We start from the raw sequence: 27,782 nt of genomic DNA, 5'->3' as shown, positions 1-27,782 counted from the left end.
CAACGCACAACGAACGCAGTTAACAATGAAAATTTTACAAATATTACCTAAAAGTCTAACAATGAACGTACTTAAAGAGATAGAAATCTACATACACACACTACAGCAACCTGATGACTTTTTAAATGAACAAATGGACTTAAAACACAGGCATTTAACACAAAATTTTATCGATTGCTGGCCAAAGATAACGGATGGACATAAAAACTACCCACAGACACGTGGATTACAAAGATCATACACACAGCCGAAATACATCAATATACTACAGCAACTGTACGCGTATAGCATCTTAGGTCAACTGTCATACGATATGTTCTCACTAGTAGATTTAAAATTTCAATCAAGATCAGTGTCTAACAGTTTATGAGTACCACTACCAAAAAATTCATCTTTCTTTTCTATCTAACTTTATTAATTATTTACTGCACAGCTTCATTAGATTCGATAATATTAAAATCGGAATTCTCCAAATACTTTGCTTTTTGAATGAAAATATTTCCAATATTCACAAAGAAACTAATAGATGGCTGAAAAATTGTGTCTACTTCCGTATTTTCATTGCAGAAATTCCTTTTCAGAACTTTAGGACAGTCTGAATCATCTACGCTCTTCAAATAGGTTTTTATAGGCTTCCAATGTTTTAAAAGCGTTTCTGCAGCAGATGTGAGAGATAACCTCTAGTATTTACATGTTGCAGGATTTCAGCCCGTTCAACATCAACGAATTAAAAAAATGATTTTAACGTTTCCCTTCGCTTGGTGGAACAGGAAAAGTGACTACATTTTTTCAATACTAACACTTCACCATTTACTTATTGTAAACCAATGCATGCACGTCTCACGGCATTTTGAAACACATAGTTAAAACAACTGGCTTTCAGGAGTTTTCATTCTCATTACTTAATAGTTTCATGACTGAATGAAGATATATTACCGACATTCAAATTATTTGAGTTCAGTGAGTCTTATACAATCTGTGGACGTCCACTGCATTTTCATCTGCCTGTTCTATGACATCCAATAGTTCGTTTTGAATACCACTATAGGGGTCAAAGTATCGTATTGCAGCTGGAAATATTTTACTGTTTAGGTGACTGGAGGCATCTGTTGCTAAAGAAAAGAACATGCTACACTTTTTGGGATCATTTAAAATTTTCAAAAAGTCGTTTACATTTATTGGGGCCTGTACGTTCATTGTGATCACTTCAGCTGAATATATTTTCTTTGACGCATTAGATTCACTGAAGACGCTTTTTGAAAGTTTGATCGCACAGTCCGAGCTTCTGTAACTTAGAATGTGTTGTACTGTGTAGTAGACTAATGAAAGTTCACCAGCAATCGTTCTCGCCTCGTCGCTTGCTAGGCATTTGCTCAAATGAGGAGAGTTGAAGAAAGTAGTTATCTTGGGTGAAGCAGTACGTCATTTGCTTTGCTTTTGTGACTTGTAAGCAAATACAAGAAGTTATCTCAGAAAACTGCCAATTACTAATTACTACGCACTGAACAGTAAGACATATTTCTTTTAGAATACATAGGAATAGTTTATTACCTGAAGGATTCATGTGCTGTACACAATCGTTCTTGCCGCCTTATGCGATGCTAAACTCACGTTTGCAGATTGAGCTGATTGCTTTATAAGCGTTTGATGGCGCTGGTACAGTTCACGGATATAAAGCTTCCCAATTCGTAAGATATGTACATATATACTTTTTTTTCTTTTTTGTTACTGTTTGAGCTTAGTCCTCGCTGCCCGTCATAAAACCTTGAAAAACGATTCACGGTAAACGCTGGCACTGAAATGAAGTCACGTCTAACCGCCAAGTGTCGGTAGACTATTTCGAAGACAATCGATAGACATAATGTCGATAACGAATCAGTTGTCTCCGCTGTCCAACATTTCAACGAATTCTGAACGTATGCGCAAAATTTAATTGCTTGAAACATATTTGTACGTACGTAAAAAATAGTTACAAAGTGGATAAAAACGCCCAATGAAGCTGATAATACGGAAGCCCGGAGACTATGAAGAAATATGTTCAAATACGGGAAATCCCGACAAATTATAAAAATTACAAGAAAGGACCATGAACAACAGAAACAAATCACGAAACAGCTTACAGCGTAAGAGTCCTAAACCCACACCACGTTGTAACACAATAGGGTGTGACAGCGACCACTGATGATATATGGACGTTAAGTTTCAAATTTGTATATACGAAAATATCATTAACCGACGTTATAACAAAATAAAACATGTTATGTAACGTTCACTGACAGTCTGAAGATGGCCATCTTGCCGAAATGAAACCGAAACAATAAATATAAAGTTAAACTGCTGTAACAGGGATCTGGATTTTATTACACAATTTCCCCATCTGCTGCGTATAGCGTCAAATCATTCTCAAATGTTTGCGTATGTCTGACGGGACCTGGGTACCAGCCCGGTATTTAGCTAGTCGGACGCGGGAAAAGGCTTGAAAGCCAAATCCAGGCTGGCCATTCGTCCCTAGTCATTAGTCCGCTGGGCGGCTTCGGTCCGAGGCCGCCTACCTAACCTCTCCGTGTCCCGGAAGCGGGAAGCTGGCTCTTTACCACCCTCGGTTTTCTGCGCAGGTCAGTCTTAAGTTCCAGGCTGCGTGGACATTTAATAGCAGCGACGTGTTGCACACCCAACAGCCACGTGGACGGGCTACAGAAGCTTGTGTCCCGTGCATCTCACGAAATCCGAGGCGGGTCTGGAGTATTCACACGGTGACGTCATTATGTGTTAAGGAAGGCTGGAGGAAGTGCAAGAATGATTGGTACTATCATTACGACCTCGTGCAGCGTCAACAGAGAGTCTTTACCATAGGACAAAATTGATCGTATCTCAACAAGTACTTGTTTGTGTGTTTATAGGAAATTTTTTTCTAGTATTGGCCAGCGCTAACCCTTGTTTCCATGAGTTTATTTATAATTTCCATCATATCTACCTATTGCAAGAATTGTTCAACATACTGTAGATGCCATTGCTCTTGCTCAGATAGTAGCGTTTGATTACACGAAAACGTACCAGGGTCGCTCAATAAACAATAAAATACTATTTTTCTTTTTTTCCGAAAGCAGTTTGGTTTTATTCAGGATTTCAGTACACCATATTGTTCTCCACTCTTTCGCCTACAAAACGCTGTTCACGCCACCTTACTGGGAGGGCCTGTACGTCCGCATGGTACCACTCTACTGGTCGATGTCGGAGCCAACGTCTTGCTGCACCAGCAACCTCACTATCATCCACACACTGCTTCCCGTGGAGGTCAGCCCTCATTGCCTCATTGGACCAAACATGGAGGGCGGAAGGTGCGACATCCGTGCTGTAGTATGGGTAAGTCTGCGACCAAACTGGCCGGCCAGCGATGGGCAGCTGGTTAGATCAGCGTCGACAGGGGGCGCTGAACTCTGCCTTCCTGGAGGTGTGGCGTTCGTTACTGTTTCCGCTGGCGCGTGGATCAGCGCCTTCTAGATACCGTCTCGCGGCGCAGCGCTGGTCGGTGTGCACTCGATGTTTTAGGACTGCACAAAAATCACGGTAAGTCACCGCATGAGGCGTCTGCCTTCATCGCAACGAGGTCGCGCAAACTACCACCCCATCTCCGCTACGTCGGCCAGCCGCATACTGTGACGCCTGCAATCTTGGAAACTGCGGATTCCCTCATTCGAGGTGATCTTCGGAACACGATCAAAAACCTCGCCGCACAACTGGACTCTATCGGAAGTGCTGACACACTCGTCCACCAGTTGGGATACTGAAAAGTGTGTGCCCGCCGGGTTTTCTCGTCTCATAACAGACCATAAAATGCAATGAGGGTCCATCTGTGTGGAATTGCTTGCGCGTTACGAGGCTGATCGTGACGTTTTCTTGTAAAACATCGTCACAGCCGATGAAACATGGGTTCATCACTTGGAAACGGAAACAAAGCGGCAACCATCTCTCCTCCGAAGAAAAAATTCAAAGCCACAGCCGGCCTCGGTGGCCGAGCGGTTCTAGGCGCTTCAGTCCGGAACCGCGCGATTGCTACGGTCGCAGGTTCGAATCCTGCCTCGGGCATGGATGTGTGTGATGTCCTTAGGTTACTTAGGCTTAAGTAGTTCTAAGTTCTAGGGGACTGATGACGTCAGATGTTAAGTCCCATAGTGCTCAGAGCCATTTGAACCATTTCAAAGCCACACCAGCCTGCCTGCTAAGCCATGGAGACTGTCTAACGGGACTCCGGAGGCATTATTCTTTTTGATGTCCTCCCTAAGGTGCTAAGTGTACTTTGTTACCCTCAGGAAACTGATCTAACAGCCTGAGTCGGTTCGCCGCCATAAAAATCCAAACGAACTTCACAGACAACATCTGAGACGAGCTCTCAAAACTTCGTTGGACTTGGTTGGTTGGTTGGTTTGTGGGATTGAAGGGACCAAACTGCTAGGGCCATCGGTCCCTTCGTTGGACTGTTCTTGTTTATCCATACTGCAGCACGGATCTCGCACCTTCCGCCCTCCATGTTTGGTCCAATGAGGCAATGAGGGCTGACCTCCACGGGAAGCAGTGTGTGGATGATGGTGAGGTTGCTGGTGCAGCAAGACGTTGGCTCCGACATCGACCAGTAGAGTGGTACCATGCGGACGTACAGGCCCTCCCAGTAAGGTGGCGTGAACAGCGTTTTGTAGGCGAAAGAGTGGAGAACAATATGGTGTACTGAAATCCTGAATAAAACCAAACTGCTTTCGGAAAAAAAGAAAAATAGTATTTTATTATTTATTGAGTGACCCTGGTACTTTTGGTGTAATTAAACGTTACTATCTGAGCAAGAGCAATGACATCTACAGTATGTTGAACAATTCTTGCAATAGGTAGATATGGTGGAAATTATTAAGAAACTCGTGTAAACAAGGGACAGTACTGAGTAATAGAAGTCGATACTTAGTCTGCGGCCTGCGAGTAGTAATAGAAAGTAAAGTTCTTGTTTGTAGGAGGCAGAGGAAGCCAGGAACAAGAAGTTACGTTTCTTTCCTTTTTAGAAATAAAGTTTCCATTAATCACACAGTATTTTGTACAGACGGGCTTCCATGTATGTGTCGGAGCTGACTCCCATAGTAGCCAACACAACGCTTTTATTCATTGCCAGGTCTCCGTTGATATTCTGCATGCTCCTATAAATATCTCCCATGCTCTCGTTTTTCTCCAAAAGAAACTCACTGGTTGTAGGCATATGTGACACTCATCGATGAAGAGAACGTGATGCCAATCCTGAGCGGTGCATTCGGCATGTTGTTGGTCCCATTTGTATCGTGCAGCATGGTGTCTTGGTTGCAAAGATTGAGCTCGCTATGGACGTCGGGAGTGGAGTTGCGCATCGTGCAGCCTATAGCTCACAGTTTGAGTCGTAACATGATGTCGTGTGGCTGCACGAAAAGCATTATCCAACACGGTGGCATTGCTGTCAAGGTTCCTTCGAGCCATAATCCGTAGGTAGCGGTCATCCACTCCCACGGTCAGAGCGAGGAATGTCGTTGACAGTTCCTGTCTCTCTGTATCTTCTCCATGTCCTCACAACACCACTGGCTCAATCCGAGACGCCTGGACGCTTCCCTTGTTGAGAGCCCTTCCTGGCACAAAGTAACAATGTGGATGCAATCGAGTGGCTGTATTGACCGTCTAGGCGTGGTTGAACTACAGACAACACGAGCCATGTACCTCCTTCCTGGTGGAATGACTGGAACGGATCGCCTGTCGGACCCCTCCGCATAACAGGCGCTGCTCATGCATGGTTGTGTACATCTTTGGGCAGGTTTAGTAACATCTCTGAACAGTCAAAGGGACTTGTCTGTGATACAATATCCACAGTCAACGTCCATCTTCAGGAGTTCTGGGAACCGGAGTGATGCAAAACATTTTTTGATGTTTGTAGAAGGTAAAATTCAAGACACATAATATAGGAACTGTAGGTTAATTAATAAACCCAAGAAATAACATACTTTACTCTCACACACCACTGCACTGCCCACAATGTACATAATAGGTATAGTGTTTTTGTAAATAGTGTTTAGAAATATTAAAACCTAAATTAAATTGTAGCGAACCAGAACTACCAGATTCATAACAGTTCCGAGAGTTTCAGAGCAGTCTGGCTTAGATGGGGTAACATTTCTCTCTCTCTTTCTGACCAAGTCTTTCCTATCATTTGCCATCGTATCTTCTTAAAATATGAAAATATTTTGTGTTTTCTTCTAATTTCTGAAGTAATTTTAATTTATTATTACTTCCATTGTAGCTGCTATTTGTAATATGGAATATGTTTTGTAATCCACACGGAAAGCTGCAAAATGAACGACCTGTTATGAAATGTAAGGCAACATGTCTTTAAATGAGCAATAAATTAAATTCAAATTGAAATTATTTACTGAACGACCCTCGTACTGTAGTAAGACTGCTATTAATTGATGTAGCCTTACAAATTTTGTAAATTAAAAAGGAAGGAGGAACTGAGCCAGCACATAATGACTAGAGCTAAGTAAGTAGGCAGATCACATGTCCACCCGACAAGAGAACTTGTCTAAATTAAATTCACTGCGTTTCTTCTGTTTTAAGTAGCCAGCGGTTTCCATTTTTCGATGGGTAACGTTAAAAGCGAAAAAAATGGTCGCCCTCTATTTTATAATATTTATTTCGTGTTACGGCTTGCTACAGCAGTATAATCGCAAGAATTAGTCAAGTTGTTACAGTCGGCGAAAATCCGCGCATGTGTCTTTAGGTATACCTGACTTCCATAAGGCGCGACGAAGATACAGGTGGGGTGGTGCGGACGTCTACAGAGACGCGTCGGGGACGTGGCGCTGTTTAGGGCCACTCCCGCGGTAACAAATGAAGTGACGGACACAGTGGAGGCGAACAGACGGTCAGTGCCACGCCGGTCTGAAGGCTCGAGTGCCGCTCGGAAATGACGCGCAGAGGAGGCGTTCAAGTTGACGTTAACAGGTAAAATGTGACACTGCGCTGTCTGACGGGTAACGAAACACACCGTAATAAAGGCTACCAATTGACTGAGTTCTAGGTCTAAATGCCAACTGACTGAGTTCCAGGCCTAAATGCATAGAACAGTTTTATGTGACGAAATGCCGGCCGCGGTGGTCTAGCAGTTCTAGGCGCTCAGTCCGGAACCGCACGACTGCTACGGTCGCAGGTTCGAATCCTGCCTCGGGCATGGATGTGTGTGATGTACTTAGGTTAGTTAGGTTTAAGTAGCTCTAAGTTCTAGGGGACTGATGACCTCAGAAGTTAAGTCCAATAGCGCTCAGAGCCATTTGAACCAAAGCATATTATAAAATTTCGTAGAAGTTCGGTCAGGCAGAATTAGAAGGTGGTGGTGCTTTTATTCTTATGTGTGACGTACAGACTATTAACACAGTTGGACTGGTTTAACGGTGTGTGGAAGAGGTTAGATATTCCCTCTCATTTGGTCCAGTCTGTTGTTTCCCTCTGTCTGTTGTCCTAAACTTTGTCTTAACACTATGCAGAAACACTTTTAACGCATTCCGTAATTATTGTGGTAAGGTTTGGAATAGATTTTCAGTTCCTTCCCTATGTCAAATATGTCATATGTTTTCATTTTTCTTCAACAATAATGGGTGTATCAAGTATCTTGTTCGCCACTGAAATCTGACGAGTTGCAATGGTTGACTGGCTTATTCTGACGGGAACGACACATTTGATACTACTATATACATACGTATGTACGTACGTTCGACAGGCCACCTTACGGTGTGTATCGGAGGTGCCACTATCATTTCTACCTCCTTGCTTATTCAATTTGCGGATGGTGCTCTTTAAGGATGACTATTGACAAACCTCATAGTAAAACGGCGTTGTTGGCTGGGGGATTCCACAGGGCAGGTTCAGCAACCTAACTGGAAAGGTTTTTTCTATCCTTCACGCACAATGACACCTTTCCTTCGCAAAGTGCTAGTGTTTGTATTTATGTGTGTCTGGCAAGTATAGGTGCTGTAACGGTTGTGTGTACTGTGGCGTCATGTTTGTGTTGGTTGATGACGCGACAAGGGGGAGGGTGATACGTGGTGCCGGGATACTGTCGAATAGCGGCAAAAGGGAGCCTCCGAGCTCATTGTCCCCATCCGATAGACAGATCACCGTCAGCAGTGTCGCATGGCTTCACTTCATGAGACACGGCGGTGAGGACTGGAAACTAATCCCTGACGTTGGTGCAGAGACTTATCATCAGGGACCTCGCATCACCACCCATCCGCCCATTTGAGGGAAGGCGAAGAGAAAGCAACAGCAACAAGTGGCGTAGACGTGTAAGTACGATCTACTCCCGAGTCCGCTTAACTTCGGTGATCTGACGACAACCGGTGTATCCAAAGAGGCAAGGCCATTTCGCGAGACGTATGTGGGAAGAAGCATGCTGCTGTAAACTCCTCTTGGAACTACTCTTTCGTAAAACAAACAATAAAATTCCACGTGATGTACAACACTTCTGTTTTAGCGTTTGCCACTGGAGTTTGTCAAGTGTCTCGGTAGCTCTCTCGTACACACTGTGACTGATTTTGTCTATCCCTTTCTATTAAGCCAACCTCGTAAGGGTCGCAGACTGACGAGCAATATTCAAGAATCGCTCTTGCAAGTGTTTTCTGAGCCTCTTTTTGGTAGCAAAGTCGTCCCGCGCCTGCTGTCAGCGGCTTTTCACTGTGCTTTGGTCACGTCACGTCAGCACTACGTCGCCGACAGACGTCCGCTCCGCGCCCTTTTTATGTGCACATCGCAGCTCCTACGGTAGCAAACGTTCGAATGCTTCATTAATTCAGCGCCCTATGCGCAACAGCGCGTCACTGGAGCTGTGGGAAGGAGTTGGCGGCCAGTCCCCGGAGGGTGGGGCGTCGTCCAAGTGACGGCACCGCAGACAGTGGCGGCTGCGACCGTGGCTGCTGAAAGCGCAGTCGTAATGACGTCAGTTCCCACGGCGGGTCCGCGGCGAGATAGCGCGGGCTGCCTAGTCCTAGGGCGCCCGGGTGGCGATTGCATCGCCCTGCGCGTGCGGAACCCGGCGCCCTCCCCTCCTGTAGTTACGCCACCGCGCCTACCCAAACTTTGCGCCTCACCGTGTCCCCTCCATAAACTCCTTTCATACAGCTGTCAGCTGCAATACGGCCTTCACGTTTCCGCTACCTGGAGATCGCTGCTGTATTGTGTCCTTTCCTGGCAAATAGTTGTGTTTCTTCGTAGTATTCAGGGCAGATACTGGTCTGATGCATGTCTCCATGCTACTGTGCAGGTCTCTTCATCTAGGTCTAACTCCCGCTATTTACAGAGCGATTCTTATTGACATTTAAAACCCCCCAAAGCGACGTAGATGACACTGAGACAAGCAGTTTAGTATAAGACGCATGGGGCCGCAAGTGGCGGGATATACCGCAAAAGTGGATGACGAATGTCGAACTAGTGATTTCTCCAGGTGTGACCAGGAAAAAGCTGTTCGTATTTTGAGTTGATTTCCTTTTGTCCCATCTTTTCTGTTTACAAACTTTATATAGTAAGGAAATCGTCGGTCATTTGCGTGTAACGACGCACTTCGGAAGCTTATCTACATCTACATACATACTCCGCAATCCACCACACGGTGCGTGGCGGTGGGTACCTTGTACCACAACTAGCACCTTCTCTCCCTGTTCCACTCCCAAACAGAACGAGGGAAAAATGACTGCCTATATGCCTCTGTACGAGCCCTGATCTCTCTTACCTTATCTTGGTGGTCTTTCCGCGAAATGTAAGTTGGCGGCAATAAAATTGTACTGCAGTCAGCCTCAAATGCTGGTTCTCTAAATTTCCTCAGTAGCGATTCACGAAAAGAACGCCTCCTTTCCTCTAGAGACTCCCACCCTTATGATCATTCGCTTGTGACGCAATACGCAGGATTTTGTTGTACCTCACTTTCCAACAAACCAGTAAAGACCGCGACACCGCTAAACAAATCAGTAAATCTTACCTCGATGTAAACACATAACTGCCTAACTGTCTGCCAGGTGCAAGACTAGAAGCCTGAACCCCACCCTCTAAAGTCGCGCACGTACACCTGGATTCAAACCGACGTGAATAATTGCCTGGGCTTGGGATGATAAGGTTCAAATGCTTCAAATGGCTCTGAGCACTATGCGACTTAACTTCTAAGGTCATCAGTCGCCTAGAACATAGAACTAATTAAACCTAACTAACCTAAGGACAGCACTACATCCATACTCGAGGCGGGATTCGAACCTGCGACCGTTGCGGTCGCTCGGCTCCAGACCGTAGCGCCCAGAACCGCACGGCCACTCCGGCCGGCTGGGATGATAAGGTCCGACAGCCCAATATTCCCAACCGCTGCAGGTGCAGGGAAGTACGTCGTCTGGTGACGTCACACGTTCAACGTTTGTCATCTACTTTTGGGATATTTCCCAAAATTTCACCGAGCGCAGTGGTTCGACAATGGACTCGCATTCGGGAGGACGACGGTTCAATCCCGCGTCTGGCCATCCTGATTTAGGTTTTCCGTGATTTCCCTAAATCGTTCCAGGCAATTGCCGGGATGGTTCCTTTGAAACGGCACGGCCGACTTCCTTTCCCGTCCTTCCCTAATCCATTGAGACCGACGACCTCGCTGTCTGGTCTCCTTCCCCAAAAACAACCCAACCCAACCCCAACATTTCCCATGTGCCTTACATGAAACTGTCTCAGCGTCATCCAAGTCACTTCGGTGGTTTTTAAACGTTAATGAGACTCAACCAGTATATCCATTTGAACTTGTTTATTGTAATTCAGGCTCGGTCTCACTCCACAATTCCCGCTCCCCTCTGTTCTCCATCTCCCCACCCTTCCCTTGGTTACCAAAATTGCTATACTTTGTGTGACAGTTGGAACACTTGTTGAGAAAGGGTTAACTGTGAAGTGGAGTGTGCTGGTGGATTTACTCAAAAAAAAATAACAATTCTTTCAAAGCCCGTTCAGCACGTTTCCATTTTCCAGAATGTTCTAATTACCTATTCACAGCTTTCCACTGTTACAGGTAAGGTTACCTACAATATCACTTACCTTCAGAAAATACAAAATTTTGAAAAGGTTATCTGTTAGATGCGTAATTAGTAATAACAATTATTGAATACTTTAGGACTTAAACCCAGTGAAAACATTTAACACTTAAAAAGAACATTCAACGCTTTAACACTGTTAAAAAATTAAAGCCTTAAGATTATAAACAAATGAATTTCTTTCAAATTTCGTTAAAAGAAACTAGGTGTGAGCCCAGTTTTACAATATTCAGTTTGTTAATGGAACAATTCAGCGCACTATTGGTGTGTCTATTAAAGCACTATGAGCTTCCAGATTACACTTTTGACGATTTCCGTTGTCTAGCAGAAACTTACGAGGGTCACTCCAAAAGAAACGCACACTATTTTTTTTAAATCCATCTTTTATTCTACATGTTTGAAAGTTATACAGTGTGTCGATACATCCCTTAGGAAAAATATTTTCATTTCTCCACATAATTCCATCCCTCTCAACGGCCTTACGCAATCTAGGAACCAGCGCTTATATACCCGCATGGTAAAATTCTGGACCAACCTGTTGGAGCCACTGTTTGACAGAGTCCACAAGGGAGTCATCATCTTCAAACCTTGTTCTGCGAAGAGAGTCTTCCTGTTTCCCAAAGAGATGATAGTCACATGGAGCCAGGTCAGGACTGTAAGGTGGGTGTTTCAGTGTTGTCCATCCAAGTTTTGTGATCGCTTCCATGGCTTTTTGACTGACATGTGGCCGTGCATTGTCGTGCAACAGCAAAACATCATGCTTTTGCCGATGTGGCCGAACACGACTCAGTCGAGCTTGAAGTTTCTTCAGTGTATGCACATATGCATCAGAATTTATGGTGGTTCCACTTGGCGTGATGTCCACAAGCAAGAGTCCTTCGGAATCGAAAAACACTGTAGTCATAACTTTTCCAGGAGAAGTTGTTGTTGTGAATTTTTTTTTCTTGGGTGCTTTTGCATGATGCCACTCCACTGATTCCCTCTTCGTCTCTGGTGAAAAATGATGGAGTCATGTTTCATCACCTGTCACAATTCTTCCAAGAAATTCATCTCCACCATTCTCGTAGTGTTCCAAATGTTCGCTGCATACCGTTTTTCTTGTTTCTTTGTGAGCCACTGGGAACCAACCTGGCACAAACCTTTTTTAACGCCAACACTTTCAGTATTCTGCAAACACTTCCTTCCCCTATCCCAACGTAGCGTGACAATTCGTTTACTGTGATGCGCCTGTCAGCAGTCACCAATTTGTCAGCTCTCTCTGCACATTGTCTGGAGTGTGTGCAGTAAGAGGCCTGCCACTGCGAGGACAACCCTCAACCTCTTGTGGATGTTTCCCACTGTCCCGTTTTCACAGCACAGGAATTCTATGACAGCACGTTGCTTCTAATGAATGTCAAGTGTAGCAGCCATCTTGAAGACATGCTCTGACGGCGCCACTCACGGGAACAGGTTGAACTAAGTTTGAAAACAAGCGGGAAGGATGTATCTACACACTGTAAAACTGTCACACATGCAGAATGGAAACTGCATTTTTACCAAAATAGTGTGCATTTCTTTTGGAGTGACCCTCGTTAAAGCCGTAGCATTAATGAAGTGTAATTTAACTCCCTCTAAATGTGTTGTTGTGGTCTTCAGTCCAGAGACTGGTTTGATGCAGCTCTCCATGCTACTCTATCCAGTGCTAGCTAGTTCATCTCTCAGTACTTACTGCAACCTACATTCTTCTGAATCTGTTTAGTGTATGCATCTCTTGGTCTCCCTCTACGATTTTTACCCTCCACGCTGCCCTCCAGTACTAATTAGTGATCCCTTGATGCCTCAGAATATGCCCTACCAACCGATGCCTTCTTCTAGTCAAGATGCGCCACAAATTTCTCTTCTCTCCAATTCTATTCAATACCTCCTCATTAGTTATGTGATCTACTCATCTATTCTTCAGCATTCTTCTGTAGCACCACATTTCGAAACCTTCTATTCTCTTCTTGTCTAAACTATTCATCGTCCACGTTTCACTTCCATACGTGGCTACACTCCATACAAATACTTTCAGAAACGATTTCCTGACACTTAAATATATAGTCGATGTTAACAAATTCCTCTTCTTCAGAAACGCTTTCCTTGTCATTGCCAGTCTACATTTTATATCCTCTCCATCTAAATATTTTTACGAAAATATCACTGTCCTAGAATCTACCCCATTGCCCGAGACGACGTACTTAGCCTGAAAGTGACCAGATAGTGATTACAAAATAATTCAAACAACATCCCTTGCTTGCGAGCAATACATAAAGACGCACATTCTCCTTTTAAGCACAGTACCGACAAACTACCCACACCAATCCAGGTCATGATCAGTTGAGCTCAACTGACTTCAAAAAATTGCCCTTACACGGACGAAGAGCAATTAAATCAGCTATAACCAAAAATTGTGCACGGCTAGGTCAGTCACACGTTTTAGTCATGTGCACATCTGCGATACGTTTGGTGCAAGCACTTCCCCATATCAAATGCTTGTACCTCGATATCAAACAGCCACGCAATCACGAAATATTAGCAGATGTAGAAGGCTTCTTCTCGCTGTACACTGTCGTCTTGAGGGGGGGTAGGATGTGAAACGGGCCGACTTGGAGCAGGAGAGGCATCTCAGGACATTTTAATTTCCAGTGTCTATACTTTTACAAATAAATTCATAAAACTTTGTCAGCATCACCAGGAAGGATTCAGGATTCACACCCATTGCAGTGGAAGTTCGAAAACATAACAAAACAATTTTTTTTGCGTGAGAAATTTCATCATTTTTTCACTTACTAATGGCCGCATTTGTTGCTATAGGTACACTTTTCTTCATAGTTAGAGAGATTCTTCGATGAATTTTGCACAGCATACAAACCATACTTACAGGTGTATGAAACTCTAGAATTTATTAAATTTTAAAAAAACGAATGAGCTGTTATATTTTAAACTTCATGTTTAGAAAAAACAAATTTTCTAGTTATTTACCTCAATTTTTACCACAGTTTTTAATAGATTTGTAAAATTCTAGAGTTTCATATACCTTTGAGTATGGTTTGTATGCTGTGCAAAATTCATCGAAGAATCTCTCTTCCTTATGAAGAAAAGCGTACCTATAGTGAAACGTCCTCTTAGAAAAATTAGTGAATTACTGTGCTGGTAAATCCCTTACGTTATTTGATTTTCAAACAGCTGAGCAAAACTGAACGTACTCAGACATTTCGCTCTTTACCTATTCTGATCAACACTAAACTGACACACAATACTTTTTAACGCAACGCAATCTGACTTTCAATAATCCCTACAAAAGAATGGCCCTGACTAACAATAATCTATACCTTTCATGAATCACTCACCTCACAAAAATGTTCGTTACTCAAACTGCTGCAATAAAGCGAGCGCCAATATTGCCAGCTAAATAAAAGATTCTAACTACTGAACGCACTAACCACTGATGGGCATAGTTAGCAAATGAAAGATTTTGATAGAGAACAAACAATGTATTTACCTTAATAGTGTTCAAAAGCCATAATATATATAGCAGTTCATGACATCCATTCTTACAAATGTACTGTTTCTGATGGACACACGTGCAGTTCATCCGCTCTCAATAATCAGCCATCTCACTTCCCCACATCCACCACTGCTGGCGGCTCACCTCCAATTGCTCAACGCTACATGCTGTTCACAGCCAACTGCCCAACACTACAATGGCGAATATTGCAGCAATGCCGACCAGCCTCAGACTGCACACAGCACAGTCAGTGATTTTCATACAGAGCGCTACATGGCGTTACCAACATAAAAACCTAAACAGCCTACTTACAATAGCAACAAATGCTTCCATTAGTAAGTGAAAAAATGATGAAATTTCACATGTAAAAAAAATTATTTTGTTATTTTTTCGAACTTCCACTGCTGTGAGTGTAAATTCTGAATCCTTCATGGTCATGCTGAAAAAGTTTTATGAATTTATTTGTAAAAGTATAGACAGTGGAAATTAAAATGTCCTCAGGAGGGAGGAGGAGGAGGAGATTACTGTTTAACGACCCGTCGACAACGAGGTCATTAGAGACGGAGCGCAAGCTCGGGTGAGGAAAGGATGGGGAAGGAAATCAGCCGTGCCCTTTTAAAGAAACCATCCCGGCATTTGCCTGTAGCGATTTAGGGAAATCACGGAAAACCTAAATCAGGATGGCCGGAGACGGGATGAACCGTCGTCCTCCCGAATGTGAGTCCAGTGTGCTAGCCACTGCGCCACCTCGCTCGGTTAAAAAAATATCCTGAGACGCCTCGCCTGCTCCAGGTCGGCCCGCTTGACGTCCTACCCCCCTTGAGACAGCCCGCCTACGGAGACAAACCATGACCTCTTCGTGTTATACAGTGCCGACACTGTCAATAGCTTGTCCGTAGGCTTACTGACTTCAGCGATACTACTCGGATGATTACAGCTGTGTGTCTCGTATTGGCGTCTTCTACATGGTTACTCTTTACTGAACTGTCGCCGCACACTCTGCCGTCGCGGATTGATTATGTTCATTTCCTCGTCACACTCGCCAACCTTCCGTTTGGCTCGTTCGGAATGGGTTCCTCCTATTGAGCTGTTTGATGCAGTGTGTTACCCAAAGGTATTGCGTGCTAGGTATGGTGGTGGGTGCGGTATTTGAGCTTCTGCTGATGATTATGTCTTCCTCTATGATACATTTTAAATGCTAACTAGTCTTTTCCTCGCAACTTTACTTGCATATTCGTTCGACACATATATTAAACATACCTCCTCCTCCGTCCCCTCTCTGTGTCCACCTCTTCCTCCGTCTGTCGGTGCAAATCATCCTCCCGCCTCTACCTGTCTGCCTCCTTCATCCCACTCTCTCTGTCTCTTCATCTCCTCCTGTCCCTCTCTTTCTCCATTCCTTCCACTCCTTTTCTCAGACCACATCTTTCTCCCCCCTCCCAACAACAATTCCCTCGTCCTTCTCCCCTCCATCTCCATCTCCCCCTCTTCCTTTATCTCTTGCGCACTACCGCTCTACAACTTCGACTTACCTCATTCGTCTCTTTCTCCTCCCCTGTCTCTGTCCATTTCCTTCTCACCCTCGCTTTGCCCATGCCCTCCACTATCCATCTCAATCGACCCCCGATCATGTTCATCAGCATGTGTAGCCCCTGCAGTAAAGTTCAATAAAGTAGGTCGATACGACTCCCACAACACACCTGTCAGATAGTGTGCGCTACACATCAGGGTCTTATTTACTTCTACTGCCTGTCTAGTAAGGTCACAGGCCTCTTGAAGGGGTCAGCGCCTTCACTGCCCTAAACTCTATATGAGAGCATACTGTACAAATGGTCTGTGTGCTCCTTGAATCTCTGAGTCACTTACTCCTCTCCTGCAACTTTGTGAATACAGCAAACCTGAAAATTACTGGGCCGGCCGCGGTGGTCTAGCGGTTCTAGGCGCGCAGTCCGGAACCGCGCGACTGCTACGGTCGCAGGTTCGAATCCTGCCTCGGGCATGGATGTTTGTGCTGTCCTTAGGTTAGTTATGTTTAAGTAGTTCTAACTTCTGGGGGACTGATGACCGCAGATGTTAAGTCCCATAGTGCTCAGAGCCATTTGAACCAAAATTACTGAGGATGTGATATGTATGCCGGAGCACTTTACGCTGGACGCATTGGACTTAACAATGTGAGTTTATTTGTATATCCCCATACACGACAGATATTATCTAACATTTCAAGTGTCATCACTTGGAAGATTCTCACTAGCCGGCCGCTGTGGAAGAGCGGTTCTAGGCGCTTCAGTCCGGAACAGCGCTGCTGCTACGGTCGCAGGTTCGAATCCTGCCTCGGGAATGGATGTGTGGGAAGTCCTTAGATTAGTTAGTTTTAAGTAGTTCTACTAGGGAACTGATGACCTCAGATGTTAAGTCTCTTAGTGCTCAGAGCAATTTGAACCATTTTGAAGATTCTCACTCCTCAGTCTTCAGAGGAGGAGGAGATTAGTGTTTAACGTCCCGTCGACAACGAGGGCATTAGAGACGGAGCGCAAGCTCGGGTGAGGGAAGGATGGGGAAGGAAATCGGCCGTGCCCTTTCAAAGGAACCATCCAGGCATTTGCCTGAAGCGATTTAGGGAAATCACGGAAAACCTAAATCAGGATGGCCGGAGACGGGATTGAACCGTCGTCCTCCCGAATGCGAGTCCACTGCGCCACCTCGCTCGGTCAGTCCTCAGAGAGGGCAGATCTCTTATTAAGTGGTAGGCAAAGAGCTCCAACGATGACAATAGATATTTTGCTCTCGATACCCATGGCATGCTAGAATATGATTCTGCTATAGGTTCGCATCATGTATCGCAGATGTGGACATCACGGTGTCTTAGACTAAAACGTGTGACTGACCTAGCCTTGCAAAAATTTTTTTTATCATAGCTGATTTAATTGCTCTTCGTTCGTCTTAGATCTGTCAGAAATGGTTCAAATGGCTCTATGCACTATGCGACTTAACATCTGAGGTCCTCAGTCCCCTAGACTTATAACTACTTAAACCTAATTAACCTAAGGACATCACACACATCCATGTCCGAGGCAGGATTCGATCCTGCGACCGTAGCAGCAGTTCGGTTCCGGACTGAAGCGGGTTGTCTGAAGACGACTGTGTACAGCGAGAAGCAGCTTTCTACGTCTGCTATTATTTTGTGATTTCGTGGCTGATTGGTATCGAGGTACAAGCATTTAATATGGGGAAGTGCTTGCACCTTATGTGATTTCTGCTAAGATTGGTTGTTTGCGTTTTTAAAAAAACCCGCTGTCAGATCAAGTCACGCCACTAAGTTTAAATCTCGTGCTGGTACACAGCATGCAGTTGTGATCGGTACATTCTAGTTTGCATACTTATCTCGTGCAGTAGCTTTCGGGCAAGCAGAGTTTCTAGTAACAAGCAGTAGATACATCCACTTCAGTAGAGAAATTTATTTCTGTTTAAGAGCTTGTCTCTCTGGGCGTAGTGTGAAATCTGCAGAACAGTTTTTAGTGTTTCTTTATTCTCCTCGTTATATTTTGCGTGCATTGCAAACCCAGTAGCGCTATTTGAGATCTTTTACCTCGTTTTACACAGTACGATATGGCTAGGGACTGTGCTTGTTGTGAGCGGCCACAAGGAGAATTTGGCTGCTGTCCGTAAACAGCTGGAAGCTGCGCTGGCTACCGTTGACATGCTTCTGGATAATGCTCAAAGTTGAGGCGACATCGGGGCGCTGGGGGCCAGACCTGCGACACCTTTGGTGCCGTTGGAAACTCTGGTGACCCGCGTGTCGCTGCATTTTCAGATACACAACATCTGACCGGTCCGTCCTCACTCGAAAGTGAGTGGCAGATAGAGGTGGGTTTGCGTGTCACTGGGCAGAAGGCGAAAGAGAGAGCAGGTCGCGCGGCTGGCTCTCTACGCCTTAGCAACAGGTACGAAATCTATCCAGTTTTGATAACTCTGAGCCAGCACGGGATGCCTCTCCTGTTTGGCCAGCGACCTGTTTTCCTGCCCAGTCCGAACAAGTGCAGACGATGGGTATGCTTGTCGTTGGGAGCTCCAGTGTTAGGCGGGTGATGGAGCCGCGATGTGGAGGAGGCAGAGAGTCGCTCCGTAAGTGGGGACTCTGATTTACTGGTTGCTATGTTACTGGCGCGGTGGTGCGAAGATGATTTGAGGCTGCTGGTTGTTGTTGGACGTTGCCTTCTGGGCGATATCCTTGAGCTTCAATGGTGGGAGACACGTCTATCGTCATCTGGTGTTTTTACACTTGATCCAGCCTCTGTAACAGGCCAGGTAGCTGCCTTTGTAGTGGCGACAGACCGCTACAGATCCCCGTTTTAGTGGCCATTGCTCTCTGATGTGTCCTTGGCTACATTTCATACATCTTGTCGGCATTTTACAATGACGTGCCGCATGATAAAATTCTCGACAGTTGTAGCATTGGACTATACGTCTGCTAGAGCGTAATTTTTTGACAGTACTAACTACGCTGTGAAATCTCTCCATGTGGAAAACTGTCTGCGCTTCTCTGATCCGTGAGGATAGCGACTCCCTCAGCGCGATTTTCTGTGAGCCTAGAATTTTGGTCCAATCGTCGACTGTGGAAGCATATCTCACTTTTTCCATTCTGCTTTTTCATAGCCGTGAGGAATAGATTTGGGGGCGGCTTTGATGACAGCCTTGATCTAAAAATGGTTCAAATGGCTCTGAGCACTATGGGACTTAACATCTTAGGTCATCACTCCCCTAGAACTTAGAACTACTTAAACCTAACTAACCTAAGGACATCACACACATCCATGCCCGAGGCAGGATTCGAACCTGCAACCATAGCAGTCCCGCGGTTCCGGACTGCAGCGCCTAGAACCGCACGCCCACCGCGGCCGGCACAGCCTTGATCTATCTTGGCTTCACTATCGGGAGCGTATAACATGGAATCTCTTCATGTGCGACAACATCCATTACTCCGACATAATCAGTAGCGCTAATAAGCATAATCGTCAACATATCATCCGTTTTTCCAACAAAAAAAAAAAACCCGAATATTTGATGAGAACTGCTTCACGACCAAGGCCCGGAACTTCTACTTCGTCCTCCTTCATGGCCACAGCCTGAATCCTCTAGCTAGTCCTTCTTCACAGCCGCCTCGCTTCGTGGCCAAACCAATAACGCCTTCTTCGTCACTCTACAATTATTTCTGGAAAACATTCCATGTGGAGTACACTCCGATAGCTAAAATCGCCAACCAAAAACCGCAGCGCATTCACACACCAACAGGATAATTCTCTGTGTTTAGTACAGCCTCCCTCCAGAAGACAGGTAAAATCCGTTCCTTCAGTTCCATCACACTTTGTGACATAGAACAAGCGCTCCACAGTAAGTTTTCCGACACTATTGCAGCACCCCAGTCAAGGTATTGCTTTTTCTCGCGTCTGGGAACTGCGTGGCTTGGATGCCTAAAACGCAACATCCATCCTTGGTGCAGTGTTTTGGACATCCTGCAGTACCTGCCCGTTTCAGCCACCAGATCATGTTTCCACAACAGTAATTTTACTAAAAAGAGCAGATAAACAATTTTCATCATCCCACTTAGATCGTACATCTTCATCACCTAATTACAGTATGATGGACGTAGAGGAATTGCGGTGTACGGCGTACAAATTACTTTCAGCCTGATTGCCCATATATTCGTCGTCGCCATTAAAGGAGCTCAACTTGCCGCAGTGGAGGGACAAGAGTACATCTATAGTGAACCACAGCGGCTAAAGCAGGCCAAACTGGGTTTCCGCTGGCCTGGAAAGCTTAACAGCATTCGTTCAGTCTGCTGCACCTCACAATAGGTTGCGCTATCAATCCAACGTGACGAGCGAGCTATATGTTTCCGTAGTAATTTTCACTGCAGCACATTTATCGTGACAGTTGTTGTAGCAAAATGAATAAACCAAACTTAAAGGAGATTGAGGAGATATTAAGAATTGGAGAGTGTATGCAAATCACAAAACAGAGCACAAGTTAAGCGTGGGAAAAGCTGTGGGAAAAGCGTTTAAGAGGCAGCTTCAAATAAATCAGTAGGTGTTTCGCAGTGCAAATTGTGTAAAAAGTTACTAAGCCATCATTTGGGATCCATGAGTAAGTTTCATGTTTGTAGGTTTGACCTTGCGTGCTTGGGATGGGCATAGCTTGGCTTGGACGGGAGTAAAACAGCCTGCCCGTTCTGCTGATAACGCGTAGCAGCTTGCCTGCCTCGCTAACAGGCTAGCACGGCCATGTTAAAAGCAGAATGTGCACACCTCTGACTTATGGGAAAATTTAAACGGATTGTATCACTCGCTGGAGAAATAGATGTTGAGTGAGTGGATTAAGGACGGAAAAGACCCACCGTGGATTAATAATAAAATTCGGAAAATACTGAGGAAGCCTTCGACCCACTTAGTGATTTTACGCTGGACCAGAATTTTCTCGAATTCTCGGCAAGATCTTTCGGTGAGGCATGACGGTGGCAATTGTATAACTAGCGCATCGATATTTTTACAGACGCACCGATCTCTACTCATTTTTACCTTTGCCTGTCTCATTTTCCTGTTCTCTTTTGAAACGAGAGTCAGATGGATACGGCATATTAGGTCAATATTTACTATTTGCACGTTATGAGAGAGAGAATCGTCAGAGCATGTGCTTCAATAAGTGCGTAAGTGATAAGGAATATCACTCAATCCATTATAAGAAGATTGCAACACTGGATTGACACTAATGGTCATCACTTGGAACACCTTCTGTAAATGGACGTTCTTGCCACCTTTGTGGCCTTCGACGACCTTCAAAGACCTTACTGTTACACATCACTGAATTCGCCTCGATAGTCGCTATCAGAAAATAAGTACCAAACTATAGCATCCCATTTAAAAGAACAAAGTTGACCTTGGCGGCAAGTGCGGTTAAAGGCACTGCAGTCTGGAACCGCAAGACCGCTACGGTCGCAGGTTCGAATCCTGCCCCGGGCATGGATGTTTGTGATGTCCTTAGGTTAGTTAGGTTTAACTAGTTCTAAGTTCTAGGGGACTAATGACCTCAGCAGTTGAGTCCCATAGTGCTCAGAGCCATTTTTTTTTGACCTTCATATCTCTGAAGCCACCCCACCTAGCAACAAAAAACCAACGTCATATTATTGCCCCGTTGTTCCATGCAACTTTTGTCCCACAACTTTTCAGCTCCTATCGTACTTTCGGAGTTATCCTTGGCGGCAATAGTTAGTGACTCACCCTGTATAACACAGATTTCAGCTTTTTGCCCTTATTGGGAAAAAAGGGTTTTGAAAATTCTGTCGAATGGTTCAAATGACTCTAAGGACTATGGGACTTAACGTCTGAGGTCATCGGTCCCCTGGACGTAAAACTACTTAAACGTAAGTAACGTAAGGATATCCGAGCCAGAGGCAGGATTCGAACGTGCGACCGTAGCAGCAGCGCGGCTCCGGAATGAAGCGCTTAGAACCGCTCGGTCACAGCGGCCGGCTGAACAATCGGACAGGCATACGGGCGGACAACAAAGTGATCCTATGAGGGTTCCATTTTTACCGATTGAAGCACAGTCTCTTAAAAGGAAAGTGTCACATAATCTTATAGAAAGTAATATTGATCAAAACTCTAAGAAATGTTCAGATAATTATGAATCCAGTTATCAATACATGTTGAGATATGTGCCCTTTTACTTCTGACGGGTATTGTGTAGAGCTTGGTGGTGTGGGCCGTCACAAGAGACGACTCAGTAAATTACCACAGTACACACTTGCGAGCTGTCATGTAGAAGAGCCTCAGGATCGCTTCAATAACAGTGTGTGGACATAAATTGTCGGTGACAGATTGATATAGGCATACACTTGAGTAAACAGATTAACAGGTGCTGTGTACCACCGATTTATGCGCGATAAATTAGCAGCTCTCCTGGACAAAGTTACCTTTGTAGAAAGACAATGACTGCGGTTTATAACAACGAGGCACAACCTTCTCTTGTATAGATCGTATGACTATACCTAACTGTAGCGTTTCATGCGCGATGACCTGATCGCGGAGGTTCGGTAAAATGGCCTCCTCGTTCACCGGCCTTGGCACTATTGTATTTGTGATTATGGGGAGATTTGAAGGCATAAGTATATGTCAAACCCATCGAAAATGTGCAGACGTTACAGGTGCGTGTGACCAATTCATGTGATGCAATATCAGGTATATCTGAAATAGTACGCGACTCACTGCGATGTGGAAGGATGTGACAGGATAGTGGTGACCACGTACGGTGCCTACAGTATCGGATTCTACATAATACAGATATGGGAATGAGGCCTATATATCAAGAGGTTCTGCTTTTGACCGATATTACTTTTTCTAAGAACATATGACACTTTTTTTAAACACCCTGTATGGTTTATCCACCTTCTGCAGTGCCATGAAACGCTGATCATTTACGGTGAGGTAACAAAAGTTATGACGTACCTCATGACATCGTGTCGGATCTCCTCTTGCCCAGAGTACTGCAGCAACTCGACGTGGTATGGACTCGAAACGCCGCTGGAAGTCCTCTGCATAAACATTGAGACATGGTGCCTGTATAGCTGTCCGCATTTGCGAAAGTACTACCGGTGCAGGATTTTGTGCACGACCTGACCTCTCGATTATGTCCCATATCTGTTCGATGGGATTCATTTCATGCCGGCGATCTGGATGGCCAAGTCACTCGCTGAAACTGTCCGGAATGTTCTTCAAACCAGTGGAAACACCTGAACATAACAATTTTCAGTCAATGATAGGTTCAGCTGGAGCAGAAGACCCACTCCATTCCATGTAAACACAGACCACATAATGAAGGAGCCACCACCAGTTTCCACTGCCCTTGTTGATAGCTTGGGTGCATGGCTTCGTAGGGTCTGCGCCACACTCGAACCCCACCACCAGCTCTTACCAACTGAAACGGGACTCACCTGACAAAGTCACGGTTTTCCAATCGTCTAGGGTCCAAGCCCAGGCGATGTCGTGCTGTTAACAGAGGCACTGGCGTTCGTCATCTGCTGCCATAACCCATTACCGCCAAATTTCGCCACAGTGTCCTAACGGATACGCTCGTTGTACGTCCCACATTGATCTTTGCGGCTATTTCGCACACAGTTGCTTGTCTGTGAGCACTGACAAATCTACGCAAACGCCGTCGTTAAGTGAAGGGCGTCGGCCACTGCACTGTTCGTGCTGAGAGGAAATGCCTGAAATTCGGTATTCTCGGCTCACTCTTGCCACTGTGGATCTCGTAATATTGAATTCCCAAACGATTTCCGAAATGGAGTATTCCATGCGTCTAGCTCCAACTACCGTTCCTCGTTCAAAGCGTGTTAATTGCCGTCACAAATTTTTTCGCATGAATCAGCCAAGTACAAATGATAGCTCCGCCATCAGTATGTGTGCATATCACTATCCCACGACTTTTGTCACCTCAGTGTACATATCCAAGCATGCGGTGGTACAGTTCATAACAATCTGACGTTTGTTGTAAGCCGCCTGCATTGTGTTGCAATTGTAATGGCCAGAGGCCAGAGAAAACACTGGTCAGCTGCCCAGGGTGCCGGCAAATTATCTGTGTGCCGATCGAAGCCCGGCCGCGCCATCCCAGTGCCGTGGCGTCCAGTTTTGCTATTACAGATTCAGATTCAAAACACGAACACAGCCGGCTGACACAAGGTGTGCTGCGACTGGAGAACGTGCTCACGTGACCTGTCAGCCAATAGCGGCACGTCAGACGATCTTTCCGCACGGATGCAGCCCGCCGTACGTGCACTACGTCCCCTGCCGTTGATGCGCCGCTGAGCGTCACTGTTAAAATCTCTTCTTTCATACCCTCTCCCTCTCCTCACACTGTCAGAAATATTCCTGTTCGATGTTGCGAAAGCACTGAAAAAAAAAAACTAAAGCACCGTTTAAAAGCTACCTCTACATCTACAAGATCTAATATTAAAATTTTGCTACTTGAACCAGTATAGACGGAGAAATGCTTACCCTATAGGTACCCAACATTGTAGGAATAATGTTGACACTGTGCGCTCCAGGATTTGCGTTGTTAGTAATGTTAGTGTCATGACCTGACGTTAGGTGTCGCTGCTAGTAGGTACGGCGACGTAGCGATGAAACACAAGCATCAGAGGGCATTACAGTTGCAGACAGTCAACATGGGCCTGAACGAGGCCAGCAGGGTTTCACTCGTAAAGCTGTCTTACCAAAACATCAGTAGAGCTGAGACACTTCGCAAGTACCGACGCCTTAAAAATCCTCTTTCTGCACTGGATTTTGCCGACCGTTGTGCCCGAGCGGTTCTAGGCGCTTCAGTCTGGAATCGCGCGACCACTACGGTCGTTAGTTCGAATCTTGCCTCGGGAATGGATGTGTGTGCTGTCCTTATAGTAGTTAGGTTTAAGTAATTCTCAGTTCTAGGGGACTGATGACCTCAGATGTTAAGTCGCATAGTGCTCAGAGCCATTTGAACCATTTTTTTTTTTTTTTTGCACTGGGTTGAAGAACATGATTCGGAAGCTCAAATTAACTGGCAATTTGGGACTTGTTCCTGGGAGAGGCAGACTACCAATTGCATTATAAATTGTTGAAGAAGTTACTGTTGCCATGCCACACACGTTGGAGGTTGAAGATAAGCATAAAGACGGAGGTAGCACGAACTTCGGTGTGATCCGTTGTACGCTATGGTGCTGTTATACACTGAAGGGCCAAAGAAACTGGTGTAGGGATGCGTATTTAAATACAGAGATATGTATACAGGCAGCATACGGCGCTGCAGTCGGCAGTGCCTATAGAGAATAAGTGTCTGGCGCAGTTACTAGATCGGTTACTGCTGTTGCAAGGTCATGTTTTCGAGATTTAAGTGATTTTGAATGTGGTGTTATATTCGGCCCGTGATCAATTGAACACAGCATCTCCGAGGTAATTATGAAGTGGGAATTTTCCCATACGAATATTTCAGGAATGTACCGTGAATATCAGGAATCCCGTAGAACTTCGAATCTCCGACATCGCTGCGGCCGGAAAAAGATCCTACAAGAAAGGGACCAAAAGGACTGAAAAGAAACGTTCAACGTGACAGAAGTGCAACTCCACAAATTGCTGCAGATTTCAATGCTGGGGCCACCAACAAGTGTCGGCGTACGAAACAATTAACGAAACATTATCGATTTGGGCTTTTGGAGCCGAAGCCCTCTCGTGTACCCTTGATGACTGCACGACACAAAGCTTTACGCCCCGCCTGGGTCCGTCAATACAGACATTGGACTCTTGATGGTTGGAAAAATCTTGTGTGATCAGAGGAGTCTCGTTTCAAATTGTATCGCACGGATGGAGTGTACGGTTATGGAGACAGCTTCATGAATCCATGGACCCTACATGTCAGCAGCAGACTTTTCAAGCTGGTGGAAGGTCTGTAATGGTGTGGGGCTTGTGAAGTTGGAGTAATTATAATTAATGACTACGCATACCACATTTTAACTATTACATTTGCGATACTGGCTAATCATGTACTTTAATTATAGAGTTCTCCGCTAGCCTCAGTTTCCTTGCATAAATACCAGACGCATTCTGATCATCTCCAGCACTTACTATGTACCTACATGTTTAGCTTATACATCAGTATATTTTAGAGTAGGTATGGCTGGTATACATGGCTATTAATCATGTAAACACTTTTCATCTTTCTTATGTAGCACCAGGACTTGTATAGATTTATCGTCAGCAAATAGAACTTAGTTAAACACTGATTTTGTTCGTAACAGGTCTGAATATGGCCGTAGCCGAAACCGGTAACAGTGAAGTGTAAAAATTTGTGTGATCAAGTCGGACCTGAATAATATGATCACGGACTCATTTTCAGACCTTATGTCTTCAATTGATCTTGAAATAAACTTGCCGAAAGGTGTCTGGGCGTAAAAAAGAACAGTTATTTGCGTAACGAGAGGACATGAATTCTCAAAAAATGGACATCTGCAATATAATCGCGTGAATGCTACGATCAGATGGAAATTGAAATCTTCACTGACGGATTAAAGATAACTGATCGTCGGTATGTGGTTAGTGCTTCTTTTTACCTGATCTTCAACCGGAAAGGAAATTCTAGCTCTCTCAGAAGAAGTTGGTGTTTACTAAAGAGGTAGGGGTTTCACACAGTCTCTGCACTGCGCTAGACACTTGGAGGGAACAAAATCTAGACTATACCTGACTCACAAAGTATACTAGCAGCCCTAACGCACCAGTAATACGAAGGGACAACAATACTAATCCCGTTAACACAACGCAGTAGGTTGCTGAGTTGCAGCGGTTTGGAACTTTGGCGACATTGCTATGAATTCCATAGCATCAAGGCCTCCGTCAAGACTAGTACGTGGACCTCTTTGCAAAGTACGGAAGGCAACTTACAAGGGATCCTCCCCATCGCACCCCCCTCAGATTTAGTTATAAGTTGTCACAGTGGATAGGCCTTGAAAAACTGAACACAGATCAATTGAGAAAACAGGAAGAAGTTGTGTGGAACTGTGAAAAAATAAGCAAAATATACAAACTGAGTAGTTCATGGCAAGATAGGCAACATCAAGGAGACAGAACGAAGGAGCGCCGTGGTCTCGTGGTAACGTGAGCAGCGGCGGAACGAAAGGTCCTTGGTTTAAATCTTCCATCGATTGAAAAGTTTAATTTTTTTATTTTCAGTTTATGTGACAAACTCTTATGTTTTCATCACTTTTTTGGGAATGATTATCACATCCACAAGAAAACCTAAATCGGGGAAGGTAGAAGAATCTTTTTACCCATTCGCCAAGTGTACAAGTTAGGTGGGTCGACAACATATTCCTGTCATGTGACGCACATGCCGTCACCAGTGTCGTATGGAATATATCAGATGTTTTTTCCTGTGAAGGAATCGGTTGACCTATGACCTTGCGATCAAATGTTTTCGGTTCCAATTGGAGAGGCACGTCCGTTCGTCTACTAATCGCACGGTTTTGCGATGCGGTCGCAAAACACAGACACTAAACTTATTACAGTGAACAGAGACGTCAATGAACGAACGGACAGATAATAACTATGTAAAAACAAAGAAAGTAAAATTTTCAC

Source organism: Schistocerca americana, chromosome 5, assembly GCF_021461395.2.
Source record: "Schistocerca americana isolate TAMUIC-IGC-003095 chromosome 5, iqSchAmer2.1, whole genome shotgun sequence".
NCBI classification, from domain to species: domain Eukaryota; kingdom Metazoa; phylum Arthropoda; class Insecta; order Orthoptera; family Acrididae; genus Schistocerca; species Schistocerca americana.
The sequence above is the reverse complement of the archived record's forward strand: the minus strand, read 5'-3'. Positions refer to the sequence as shown.